Source organism: Anolis sagrei, chromosome 2 (assembly GCF_037176765.1).
Source record: "Anolis sagrei isolate rAnoSag1 chromosome 2, rAnoSag1.mat, whole genome shotgun sequence".
NCBI classification, from domain to species: domain Eukaryota; kingdom Metazoa; phylum Chordata; class Lepidosauria; order Squamata; family Dactyloidae; genus Anolis; species Anolis sagrei.
In genome coordinates this window covers 302,581,023-302,595,255 of record NC_090022.1, presented here as the reverse complement: position 1 = coordinate 302,595,255, position 14,233 = coordinate 302,581,023, and the positions used below count along the sequence as shown (strand labels likewise).

At 47.8% G+C, this 14,233-nt stretch overlaps 1 protein-coding gene across 1 annotated transcript in view; it reads right to left on the bottom strand.

The window, feature by feature from the left end:
- Positions 1 to 14,233, bottom strand: part of LOC132766801 (tropomyosin beta chain-like) — a 56,414-nt gene that overhangs the window by 30,469 nt on the left and 11,712 nt on the right. The gene's annotated exons all lie outside the window — the stretch shown is intronic.

Sequence of the window (14,233 nt, the reverse complement as noted above, 5' to 3'; positions counted from 1 at the left end):
TATTCTGCTTTGGTTAGACCACATCTGGAATATTGTGTCCAATTCTGGGCACCACAATTCAAGAGGGATATTGACTCTAAGCTGGAATGTGTCCAGAGGAGGGCGACTAAAATGATCAAGGGTCTGGAGAACAAGCCCTATGAGGAGCGGCTTAGGGAACTGGGCATGTTTAGCCTGAAGAAGAGAAGGCTGAGAGGAGATACGATAGCCATGTACAAATATGAGAGAGGAAGCCACAGGGAGGAGGAGGGAGCAAGCTTCCTTTCTGCTACCCTGGAGACTAGGACGCGGAACAATGGCTTCAAACTACAAGAGAGGAGATTCCATCTGAACATGAGGAAGAACTCCCTGACTGTGAGAGCCGTTCAGCAGTGGAACTCTCTGCCCCAGAGTGTGGTAGAGGCTCCTCTTTGGAAGCTTTTAAACAGAGGCTGGATGGCCATCTGTCAGGGGTGATTTGAATGCAATATTCCTGCTTCTTGGCAGAATGGCGTTGGACTGGTTGATGGCCCACCAGGTCTCTTCCAACTCTTTGATTCTAGGATTCTAGGATTCTATGATTCTATGATTCTAAGGTAAGCCTTCTTCCTCATCCTTTTGGTGCACCATCTGTCTGTTGATGTGCACTGACCCCCAGCATCCAGCCCAAATCGAGAGCCGGCCCTCTCTCTCTGCCATCACACAACTTTACGGCCAAAATCCCAAAGCTTTTTGGGGACCACAGGAGAGCCAAGCCATGTAAAAATAGTCAGAGAAGAATGAGGAAGAGAGGCCCTGCACCCGGAATGAGCTATGAGACGCCGGACGGCTGTCTTCCTTCCTCAAAGGGGGGATTTGTCCTGGCGTGGCGGCATCTGGCCCCTCAGAGCTTAAAGGGGGCTTCAGGGGCATCGAAACCTCAGATCCTGGCCAAGCCAAGCAGCCGGCTTTGCGTCAGAGCATCAGAAACACAAACAAGGAGGAGAGCATGAGGGGAGGGCACCACCGTCTAGAGTGGTCAGTCCAGACAGGCGAACCAGGAACGGTCTTCTAGGAGAGGCCAGGAAGCCACTCAGGTACATGGGGCACATCATAATAACACTGTCACAAATTCTGATATATGTTCTGTTCCTGGTTTGAAAGTGTTGTTTCCTGTTTAATTGCACAGTTCTGTTGCACTCCAGGACAGAAAAATCCCTCTGACTGTAAACACCACACTGTTAATTGGAAAAAAAATCCTTTTACTGAAGATAATTAAAAAGCAGCAAAGTAAAAAGCACTTTAAAGGAATAGGTACATCCAATTAGGTAGGAAGATAAGCAGAAGCAAAAATAGTCCAGGGTAAAGTTCAGCAAAGTCCATAAAAACAGCCCACACTTCTCTAATATAATTCAGGAAAACAGGAAACATTAATCCAAGGCATGAGCAGGCGTTCATACATTCCAAGAATCCAAACCATGAACAAGAAATACTTAGACAAGAATATTCCAAAGCAAAGCTCCCATGAAACAGGACGAGAACTACACTTGATTTCAATGATGCTTCATCTGACTATTGTCCCCATACTTGCAACTTTTATCCCCTCGTTAAGCTATTCCACGTACTCAGGAATTGGTTTTGCTTTAATTGAGATCCCTTTATCTTTTTCTGTCGGATTCTGGCAGACTGCCGAAGGCACTATTCGGTCTGCCTGTTTTGACTAATCTCCTGCCTCCTATCTATTTGCTCATTAAGTCTCACAGCTGGGCCAGGTTCCCAATTGTTTTCAAGTCCCAAATCCTGGCAACTCTCTGGTAACAATTCAGAGAGTACACCATCATCCCCACACCCCTCAGGAACATTCTCATGGGAAACTACATTTTGCACAGGGGTGTCCTGGTCCTTCTTTGCATCAGTATCATTGACCAAACCATTGCCATCTTGAAATTCATTGGCATCACTTCCCACATCGAAAGCACCCTGATCCTGAAACACAATCACAGGCTGAGCTCCAACAGGTTCTTACTTTGAAAGTAGCCGCTTTACTCCAGAAACTTCATTTTTGGGGCTCAAACTATGTTGAATTGATTGAGACTAGATACGAATATTATAAATAACATATAAGCAGTAACACACAAGAAATTTAAAACACTGTGGGCAGGGCCAAATTTAGTAAATTAAAAAATTTAAAACACTGGGTAGTCCCAGTCAGGTTTGGCTTGAGGCACCTTCTTCCTCTTGGCATGTTTCTCCCTTTCATAAAATCATAGAATCCAAGAGTTGGAAGAGACCTCCTGGGCCATCCAGTCCAACCCCATTCTGCCAAGAAGCAGGAATATTGCATTCAAATCACCCCTGGCAAATGGCCATCCAGCCTCTGTTTAAAAGCTTCCAGAGAAGGAGCCTCCACCACACTCCCTCCGGGGCAGAGAGTTCCACTGCTGAATGGCTCTCACAGTCAGGAAGTTCTTCCTAATGTTCAGATGGAATCTCCTCTCTTGTAGTTTGAAGCCATTGTTCCATTGCGTCCTAGTCTCCAAGGAAGCAGAAAACAAGCTTGCTCCCTCCTCCTCCCTGTGGCTTCCTCTCACATATTTATACATGGCTCTCATCATATCTCCTCTCAGCCTTCTCTTCTTCAGGCTAAACATGCCCAGCCTCCTTAAGCCACTCCTCATAGGGCTTGTTCTCCAGACCCTTGATCATTTGAATCGCCCTCCTCTGGACACATTCCAGCTTGTCAATATCTCTCTTGAATTGTGGTGCCCAGAATTGGACACAGTATTCCAGATGTGGTCTAACCAAGGCAGAATAGAAGGGTAGCATTACTTCCTTAGATCTAGGCACTAGGCTCCTATTGATGCAGGCCAAAACCCCATTGGCTTTTTTTGCCGCCACATCACATTCCTGGCTCATGTTTAACTTGTTGTCCACGAGGACTCCAAGATCTTTTTCACACGTACTGCTCCCTCCATTCATGCCTCTTTGAATTCCACAGCACTGTTGGTCACAGCTGACCTCCAGTTAGAGCACTCAAGGGCCAGGCCTTCCCAGTTCTCAATGTCTCTACCAAAGCTTTTAAGGTTGGCTTTAAGACCATCTTTGTATCTCTTTTTCTGTCCACCAACCTTCCATTTTCCCCCTATTGCGAGTAGAGCAACTGCTTTGGGAGACGGTGATCGGACATTTGGATGCCTTGGCATTCGGTCCAGCGGAGTTGATGGCAGAGGATCATCACTTCAATGCACCTGTCTTCCCAAGAGATTTGCAGGATTTTTCAGAGGCAACACTGATGGAATCCTTCCAGGAATTGACATCTCAGTCCATGTTTTGCAGGGTTGGGAGGACAATGGGCTCATAAAGAAGCACCCTGGTCTCCTTACGAATGTCCTGATCCTCAAACACTCTCAGCTTCATTCGGAAGAATGCTACACTTGCAGAGCTCAGGCAGTGTTCTCCTTCAGTGTCAATGTTGACTTTTGTGGATTTCCACACACACACCGGTAGGAAGCTTCCCATCAACAACGTGCAGTATCACAGAGATGAAGATGGAGAATAAGGTTTGACATCTGATTCCACCTTAAATGGGAGCCACTGCTGTCCAGGACTGTTGTTATCATGGAGGCAGGCATGTAGTGGGGGGGGGGGGGCTTGAGGGGCTTCAGCCCCCCCCCCCCCCGAGATTCTCATGGTGGTTTGCGAAAAGGCCTTACTGGTGCATTATTTAAACTGTTATGTTTATTCATATCATGATCTGATCACCATACAATATATCCCATATGCATGGGGGTATTATTGGGGTAACGATACAAAAGGTTTGCTAGGCTAGACCCTCTTTCACCCAGACTCAGCCCCCGCCCCCAAAACTCAGCCCCCCTCCAACACCCCCCTGAAAACATTCAGCCCCCTCCCCCCCCCCGAAACAAAATCCTGGCTACGGGCCTGCATGGAGGAGTCACATGATGGTTTTGTCGTCAGTCTGATAGCGGTGGATTGGCCCTTCTGGTACTTCTCGATCTTACCACAGCGTTTGACACCATTGACTACGATTTAATGATCTGGAGTTCGCGGTCAGGCCCTCAATTGGTTCAATTTATTCCTCCGAAACCGGAGTCAGTGCGTGGAATATATGGACCAAGTCTCCGAAAGTTCCCCCCTCCTATGCAGGGTACCCCAAGGTGCAATTCTCTCCCCTCTTCTCTTCAACATCTATGTGAGACCCCTTGCCAGTTTGGCTCGGAGATTCGGCCTAGACTGCTATCAATATGCGGACGACACCCAACTCCTGTTGCGCTTGGAGCCTGGAGTAACGTCAATACCTGACAATTTCACCTTCTGCCTGGAGGCTTTGTCGAACTGGCTACATGCTAGCAGACTGAATCCGGTGAAGACTGAGATCCTATGGCATGGCCGCCCGATAGGTCCGAACCATCCGTTACCTACCTTCGATGGTGCCGCCCTATCTCCTTCGCCTACCGTTAAGAGTTTAGGTGTTGTTTTGGATTCACAGCTGACAATGGAAGCTCAGGTCGCTGCCGCCAGCAAACAGGTGTTTTTCCATCTACGACAAGCGAGGCAACTGGCACCTTACCTGTTGGATGAGGCTCTGGCCACAGTAATCCATGCCACGGTCACATCTAGGCTGGACTATTGTATGTAGGCCTTCCTATTTCTACGACCTGAAAGCTCCATATTGTCCAGAATGCTGCAGCCAGGTTACTCAAAAAAACGCCCACGAAATGCCATAGAACACCAGTGCTGCGGCATCTACACTGGCTCCCAATTGCGTATCGTGGTTTGTATAAGATGCTGGTCCTGACCTTTAAGACTTTATATGGCCAGGGACCATTGTATCTTAGAGACCGTCTCTCCTTCTCCCATCATCGGAGGTCGCCACGACCATCCCAACGCGATTTGCTCTATATGCTGGGTCCGAGGGAAGTGCGCTTGAAAAGCACCAGGCGCAGGTGGGCCTTCTATGTTTCTGCCCCTGCCTTATGGGATTCCTTATGGCCTCCCTATTTGAGATGAGCCATGCGTGACTCAGGGCATTTTACCCTAGCACTTAAGACCTGGCTACAGACGTCACATGCAACTCCTGGAACGATTCCATCAGCGCTGCCTCTGGAAAATCCTGCAAATCTCTTGGGAAGACAAGCGGACAAACGTCAGTGTGCTGGAAGAAGAAGCAAAGACCACCAGCATTGAAGCGATGGTCCTCCGCCACCAACTCCGCTGGACCGGCCATGTTGTCCGGATGCCCGACCACCGTCTCCCAAAGCAGTTGCTCTACTCCGAACTCAAGAACAGAAAACAGAATGTTGGTGGGCAGGAAAAGAGATTTAAAGATGGGCTCAAAGCCAACCTTAAAAACTCTGGCATAGACACTGAGAACTGGGAAGCCCTGGCCCTTGACCGCTCCTGCTGGAGGTCAGCTGTGACCAGCAGTGCTGCAGAATTTGAGGAGGCACGAGTGGAGGGTGAAAAAGAGAAACGTGCCAAGAGGAAGGCGCGTCAAGCCAACCCCGGCCGAGACCGCCTTCCACCTGGAAACGAACGCCCTCACTGCGGAAGAAGATGCAGAGCAAGAATAGGGCTCCACAGCCACATACGGACCCACAAGAATATTGGAAGACAATCATCCTCGGAAAGCGAGGGATCGCCTAAGTAAGTAAGTAAGACCTGGCTTTTTACTAGAGCATTTGACCCATGTTAATTTTAATATTTGTATGTATGTGTTTTATCCTGTATAATTTCTGCTATGTAAATCGCCTGGAGCATCTTGGATGAAGGGCGATTAATAAGTAATTAAAGATGAATTTAATTCCTTTTCTCTAGGAAAGCCTAGAGAAGACAATTATGCTGGGGAAAGTGGAAGGCAAAAGGAAGAGGGGCCGACCAAGGGCAAGATGGATGGATGGCATCCTTGAAGTGACTGGACTGACCTTGAGGGAGCTGGGGGTGGTAACGGCCGACAGGGAGCTCTGGCGTGGGCTGGTCCATGAGGTCACGAAGAGTCGGAGACGACTGAACGAATGAACAACAACAAAGATGATGATGATGATGATGATGATGATGATGATGATGTGATAGTAAAACCGAATGATTGTCACCAAATGATGCATGTCTCAAGAGTGTGTCACCAGCATGGAACGTTTTGAGCACACATGCAGATATGCCCCACATAGCCAACAGTGCAACTGGGAGGAGAGGGGCCTGTCTCCTCCTTGCAGCGAAAGTGGCCCATCTTTGAACCCCAGGAGAATATGGGCTTCTCCGCCTGCAATTCTTTGACCTTTGATACCAAAGTGGCCAAAGAGTTGACCTCAGGTCTGGCCAGGAGAGTAAGGAGCCAGGAGGCAGCTGGGGCTGGAAGGGAAAAAGCACCAATGATATTGAGCTAGAATTTGGAGGCTCCTGCCTCACAACCTCTGAGGATGCCTGCCATAGATGTGGGTGAAATGTCAGGAGAGAATGCTTCTGGAACATGGCCAGACATCCCGGAAAACTCAAAGCAACTGAGTGATTCTCTCCTATTTTAAATTGTAAGTCACTTGGAGCACCTTGGTGGAGATCGACTAATTAAGAAATAAAGATGATGATGATGATGATGATTCTGGCCATGAAAGCCTTCGACAACACATCAGTCATACTGACAGTTAAAAGGCACCTGGGACCAGATGGCCCTTTGATGAGATCACATAACACCTTCATACTTATTTCAGCACCATTTCCGCTTGGACAGCTCAGCCCCTCTGCAGTCATTGGACAGAGGGAATCTGCAGTGGAGGCGAGGGGCGCTTTCCCATTGGTCGGAGAGCGTGGCACTCCCTCCCTTGCAGGGAGTCTTCTTTGACGTGACCAGGGCTAAGCCAATCATGGCAAAGCCAGCTCAGCTGGGGCGGGAGCAGGACTTTCAAAGGATTTGACTGTATAAAAATGCACGTATGTATATATGTATGTATTTATTTATTTACATTTTTTTATTTTATTTACATTTGTACAACAGACAGCAATTTGATGCCATGCACATATGCCCATAAAAATAATTACAATTAAATCCAAGCAGTTAAAACATCAATTAAAATCATGCTATCCAAAACATACTGCAGGCCCGTTCCATTTGTCAGGCACATTAATTCATGGTCCTTTATTGCACTGCTCCAGTTATTGGTCAAAAGCTTGGTCCCAAAGCCACGTCTTAAGTTTTATTTCTGAAGGTCAGGGCAGTGGGGGCTGATCTGACTTGGTTGGGGAGGGATTTCTACAAATGAGGAGCCACCAGTGAGAAGGCCCTGTCTCTCATCCCACGAATCATGCTTGTGAAGGAGGTGGGACCGAGAGCAAGGCTTCCCTGGACAATCATAGGTGGATCATAGAGGGAGATATGTTTATTTATTTATTATTTATTTACTATATTTATATACTGCCTCTCTCAGCCCAGAGGTGACTCAGAGCGGTACACAAATTGGCAACAATTCAATGCCTCAACAATTATAACAAGTAAAAACAATCAAGAAATTATGTTAAAAATAATAGCATATGAATAGCATAAAAAATATAAAAACCGTACAAAGCCTTAAAACATTATTGTGAGCGTCTCCATGTAAAATCGTTATTCCATTGCGTTATCAAGTAGTTCCATAATTCCGTTTAGCTATGCCATATTTGGGAAGGCCTGCTCGAAAAGCCAGGTTTTCACCTTTTTTCGAAAAGACAGGAGGGGGGAGCCAGTCGAGGGGCCACCGCTGAGAAGGCCTGTGAAGGAGTGTGGTTAAAACTTACTGCCACCTAATGTGTGAGGAAAGCTGGGCAATGATCAATATCAGCTTAGGAGCTATTTTATAAAGGGACTATTAAATACAGAAGGCTTTATTCATCTGATAGCGCAGCGTTTACTGTCCCCCGGCTTGACTCCACTTCCCATGCAGGCTGTTTGCCTTGAGAGAAACTGTATCAGGCAAGGCTTGAGGAAAACAGTAACAAGTTTATTTTAACAGGAGTATAACATGTTTAACTGTTTCTTCACAAGAGGCACAAATCTTGATTTGTTACATTAGTAAGGTTTCATGAGTAATCTCAGGCACAGACTTCAAGAGGTTTCTATTAGCAGATGTAACTCTTCTGGACAACTGTCCTAAATAAAACAAATAGGCTAAAAGGCTTATTAACAGAATTGGCTCCCAGCCAAACCTTGATTCTTAACTCAGAATCAATAACCCCCTGTAGTTTTATCACTACCGGGTCCTTTTCTGTAACCCCTTTGGTCACCAATTAATTCCCTGAATCTCCACCCAGAGACTCAGTCTTCCCAGTAGCTCACTGGCTTACTGACTGACTTTCAAAACAGCTGCCCCGTGAAGAGGCAGTTGGCTCCGCCCCTGTTGCTATGGCAACCCAGCTAATGCCAAGCCACCATCTCCAACAAAATATATTCCTTCATACTTACCATCCATAAACTACTGTATAAATAACACATAAACATGAGAATAAAAGTTACACATCGTCACAAGGCCCTGTCTCTCGTCCCTGCCAGATGCATCTGCGAAGAAGGTGGGAGTGAGAGCAGGGCCTCCCCAGAAGTCTTAATGTCCTAGGTCCATGATGGCGAACCTATGACATGCGTGTCAGCACTGACATGCATAACCATTTTTGATTACACGCGGCCATATACTTTTGTGAGACCTTATTCTCAGTGTTAAATAATATCAAAACCATCAAAAGAAACAGATTGACAGATGATGTTAGTAGCACTTGCTTGGGCTTGAAGTGTACAAAATACCAACCTTCAATTGAAGATTTAGTCAAATTTTTATTTGTCATGTCAGGAGTGACTTGAGAAACTGCAATTCGCTTCTGGTGTGAGAGAATTGGCCATCTGGAAGGACGTTGCCCAGGGGACGCTCGGATGATTTGGTGTTTTTATCATCCTTGTGGGAGGCTTCTCTCATGTCCCTGCATGAGGAGCTGGAGCTGATAGAGGGAGCTCATCCGCCTCTCCTCGGATTCGAACCTGCAACCTGTCAGTCTTGCCAGCACACTGCGCCACCGGGGTCTCCAATTTAGTCAATGAAATTCAGCAACAAAAAAGTCACTCATAAGCAGCTTAGTTAAAGAATTTCCCCTCCCCTTCACTTACCTTAGTTTACGGCAACCCACACAAGTTTCAAAATGAAGTTCAACAGTGACAAATGCAAGATACTCCACTTTGGCAGAAAAAATGAAATGCAAAGATACAGAATGGGGGACAATGAGGCCTGGCTCGAGAGCAGTACGTGTGAAAAAGATCTTGGAGTCCTCGTGGGGAGGAAGGTGAACATGAGCCAGGAATGTGATGTGGCGGCAAAAAAAGCCAATGGGATTTTGGCCTGCATCAAGAGGAGAATAGTGTCTAGATCTAAGGAAGTAGTGCTACCCCTCTATTCTGCTTTGGTTAGACCACATCTGGAATATTGTGTCCAATTCTGGGCACCACAATTCAAGAGAGAGATTGACTCTAAGCTGGAATGTGTCCAGAGGAGGGTGACTAAAATGATCAAGTGTCTGGAGAACAAGCCCTATGAGGAGCGGCTTAAGGAGCTGGGCATGTTTAGCCTGAAGAAGAGAAGGCTGAGAGGAGATATGATGAGAGCCATGTATAAATATGTGAGAGGAAGCCACAGGGAGGAGGAGGAGGGAGCAAGCTTCCATTCTGCTTCCCTGGAGACTAGGACGCAATGGGACAATGGCTTCAAACTACAAGAGAGGAGATTCCATCTGAACACGAGGAAGAACTTCCTGACTGTGAGAGACGTTCAGCAGTGGAACTCTCTGCCCCAGAGTGTGGTGGAGGCTCCTTCTTTGGAAGCTTTTAAGCAGAGGCTGGATGGCCATCTGTCAGGGGTGATTTGAATGCAATATTCCTGCTTCTTGGCAGAATGGGGGTGGACTGGATGAAGGCCCAGGAGGTCTCTTCCAACTCTAGGATTCTATGATTCTAATATCAAGACCAACAAAAGAAACCGACTGAAGGATGAACAAAGAAGTCACTAAGCAGGTAAGTTAAATAATTAGGTTTTGGGTTATTAAATACAGTTATATATTACAATTATGCATTTTTGTTATTTATACCATAAATATCGCAAAATTATGGGTTTTTTTTTTTTCCCTCAAAGTGGCACCCCAACTGAATTATGCTCACTTTTTTTTGGTGAATTTTGACACACCAAGCTCAAAAGGTTGCCCATCACTGTCCTAGGTGGTTCATAAGGAGAGATACGTTTGGATAGGTAAGTTGGACCGAAACCGTTTAGGGCTAAAGCCAGCACTTTGAATTGTGCCCAGTAGCAGACTGGCAGCCAGTGGAGGTGGCGCAACAGAGGAGGTGTATGCTCCCTGAGCGCCACTCCTATTGGGAAGTCTGATCTGGCCACAGTGGTCCACGCTCTTGTTACATCCCGAATAGACTACTGCAACGTGCTCTACGTGGGGTTGCCCTTGAAGACGGTTCGGAAACTTCAACTGGTCCAGCGAGCGGCAGCCAGGCTGCTCACTGGGGCGACATACAGAGAGCACACCACCCCTCTGCTGTGTCAGCTCCACTGGCTGCCGGTTCAGTTCCGAGCCCAATTCAAGGTGCTGGTTTTGACCTACAAAACCCTGTACGGTTCCGGTCCAGCGTATCTGTCCGAACGTATCTCCCTCTATGTCCCACCCCGGAATTTAAGATCATCTGAGGGGGCCCTGCTCTCGACTCCACCGCTTTCCCAAGCGAGGCTGGTGGGGACGAGGAGCAGGGCCTTCTCAGTGGTGGCCCCCCACCTGTGGAACTCACTCCCAGTGGATATCAGGGCATCGACATCACTCCTGTCCTTTAGGAGGAAGGCAAAGACGTGGTTGTGGGACCAGGCCTTCGGGCAATCTGCTAACTAGATAGGACAACCAGGCAATTAGGACCGGCAGGACTGATATATGTGGACTGATAAATGTGGAAGAAAACTCTGAACCATGAGATAGCGAACACTGACTGGCAAGAAGGAAGAAGCGGTTTGTATCGGTTTGTATGAAATCTTATTGGTTTTATTGGTTTTAACGGGTTTAGATGCAATGTATTGTTGTTGTTTGCTAATTTGTGTTATTTTGCTTTATTGTTTATTATGGATGTATGCTATGGGCATCGAATTGTGCCTTGGATGTGTCAGCCGCCCTGAGTCCCCTTCGGGGTGAGAAGGGCGGGGTAAAAGTAAACCAAATAAATAATAAATAAATAAACATGGCTGCCGTTCGTTGGACCATTTGCAGCTTCCGAACAGTCTTATTTATTATTTATTTATTTATTTATTTATTTAAAAGTTTTGTATACCGACCTTCTCACCTCTCTTGAGGGACCCAGACCGGTTTCCAACCATAAAAAAACATACAGTCAGTAAAACAACATAATTCATATTACAATAAAACATTAAAACAGCAAATACATTCAATAACTACACTGGTCAGTCGTCATACTAAATTGATTGTACATCATCCTCCATCCATATCTCAGGGTGTTGGCTCACTCATCGAATGCCTGTCTCCATAACCACGTCTTCACTTGTTTCCTGAATGTCAGGATAGAAGAGGCCAGGCCCGTAGCCTGGTTAACTCATGGATTTTAACTGGTTAACCCAATCCCCATGCTGCTAAGTCTATGAAATGCAAAAAATCAAGAGTCCCTCCAGAACTGCAAGCTCTATTATCTCAAGCAAATATTAGCAATTTATTCACACTGTCATTACTTGCAGCAACAGCCGATGTAGTTGTTCTGGTGCAGCTGTACCAGGAGCTCCAACTTTATTTGCTTTGTATTAAATGTTTGCTTGCAGTCCTAGGTTTCAGGGACTCTGCAGATAGGTGGCTTCTTTGGTTGCAGTCATAGGGTAAGTCACCTGTCCATCATCGTTAAGTTTTGGTCCCGCCCCTTGCTCAGGGCAATTGGAAGGGAAGGGAGCCATTTTTAGTTAGTCTCAGCAAGGAAAGCTTATGCATAGGATGTGTGCAAGCTTCCCCTGTACAAAAGCTTCAACCCATAAGACCTTCCGGGGAGAAAGGTCTTAAGAGTCTCCAAAGATTTCCAGGGAAACAGCCCTAAAGACCAAAGAACTCCAGCTGGAGAACATCTAAGCCTTTACTGGTAGGTCCACTCGGTGTTCGAGACGCAGTTCAACCCGGTAGCGGAGCCCACATCAGTAAGGGTTAGATTACAGTCAGCCTGGGAGAAGTTAAAAAGGGGATTTTCCTTAAAGTAAAGAAGAAGTTATTGAAGACAGTTGCCTGTCCTTCGTGGGCAAGATTAGGAAGTCACCAGTTGCCTAAAAGCTTGGAATCATTTGCTTAACTTTACTGAAGACAAGAGAAGTTTCTGTTTGATTGTTCATTAATAAAAGACTTTGTTGTACTTCTCAAGCCATCTAAAGACTGTTTGTGGTGGAAACCTCTGAGAACTTCTCCTTAGGCCCCCTGGCTTCCCGCTGGGCAAAGCTTGCACATCCTGTTCTAAAGACAATTATTTACAGGCCCAGTGCGCGACAGAACAGTAGTGAAGCAACAAGTTGGGGGGGGGGATATTGAATGCTCTCATTAAGGAGGCCAGACTTGGTGGAGGTGGTTGACAAGGGAGGAGCTGCAGGCTATTGAAGGGGGGGGGTGTTGAATGCTCTCATTAAGGAGAGCAGACTTGGTGGAGGTGGTTGACAAGGGCGGAGCTGCAGGCTATTGAAGGGGGGTGTTGAATGCTCTCATTTAGGAGGGCAGACTTGGTGGAGGTGGTTGACAAGGGCGGAGCTGCAGGCTATTGAAGGGGGGGTGTTGAATGCTCTCATTAAGGAGGCCAGACTTGGTGGAGGTGGTTGACAAGGGCGGAGCTGCAGGCTATTGAAGGGGGGGGGGTGTTGAATGCTCTCATTAAGGAGGCCAGACTTGGTGGAGGTGGTTGACAAGGGTGGAGCTGCAGGCTATTGAAGGGGGGGGTGTTGAATGCTCTCATTAAGGAGGCCAGACTTGGTGGAGGTGGTTGACAAGGGCGGAGCTGCAGGCTATTGAAGGGGGGGGGGTGTTGAATGCTCTCATTAAGGAGGCCAGACTTGGTGGAGGTGGTTGACAAGGGAGGAGCTGCAGGCTATTGAAGGGGGGGGTGTTGAATGCTCTCATTAAGGAGGCCAGACTTGGTGGAGGTGGTTGACAAGGGCGGAGCTGCAGGCTATTGAAGGGGGGGGTGTTGAATGCTCTCATTAAGGAGGCCAGACTTGGTGGAGGTGGTTGACAAGGGCAGAGCTGCAGGCTATTGAAGGGGGGGGGTGTTGAATGCTCTCATTTAGGAGGCCAGACTTGGTGGAGGTGGTTGACAAGGGAGGAGCTGCAGGCTATTGAAGGGGGGGGGGTGTTGAATGCTCTCATTAAGGAGGCCAGACTTGGTGGAGGTGGTTGACAAGGGCGGAGCTGCAGGCTATTGAAGGGGGGGGTGTTGAATGCTCTCATTAAGGAGGCCAGACTTGGTGGAGGTGGTTGACAAGGGCGGAGCTGCAGGCTATTGAAGGGGGGGGGTGTTGAATGCTCTCATTAAGGAGGCCAGACTTGGTGGAGGTGGTGACAAGGGAGGAGCTGCAGGCTATTGAAGGGGGGGGTGTTGAATGCTCTCATTAAGGAGGCCAGACTTGGTGGAGGTGGTTGACAAGGGCGGAGCTGCAGGCTATTGAAGGGGGGGGGTGTTGAATGCTCTCATTAAGGAGGCCAGACTTGGTGGAGGTGGTTGACAAGGGCAGAGCTGCAGGCTATTGAAGGGGGGGGTGTTGAATGCTCTCATTAAGGAGGCCAGACTTGGTGGAGGTGGTTGACAAGGGAGGAGCTGCAGGCTATTGAAGGGGGGGGTGTGAATGCTCTCATTAAGGAGGCCAGACTTGGTGGAGGTGGTTGACAAGGGCGGAGCTGCAGGCTATTGAAGGGGGGGGTGTTGAATGCTCTCATTAAGGAGGCCAGACTTGGGGGGGTGGTTGACAAGGGCGGAGCTGCAGGCTATGGAAGGCTGCTCTGCCCCCTGCAGATGTGCTCTTTGCTTCAGCGTGAGCTAGGAGGCAGGTTTCAACCCCCCCCCCCTGCGAAAATGTCAACCCCCCCCCCCCCCGAAAATTTCAACCCCTCCCGAAATTTTTTCTGGCTACAGCCCTGGAAGAGGCGGTTCTGATCTCCAATGGGAGAGAGTTCCAGAGTCGCGGGGCCCTGTCCCTCGTCCGCACCAGACGCGCATGCGAGGCCGGTGGGACCA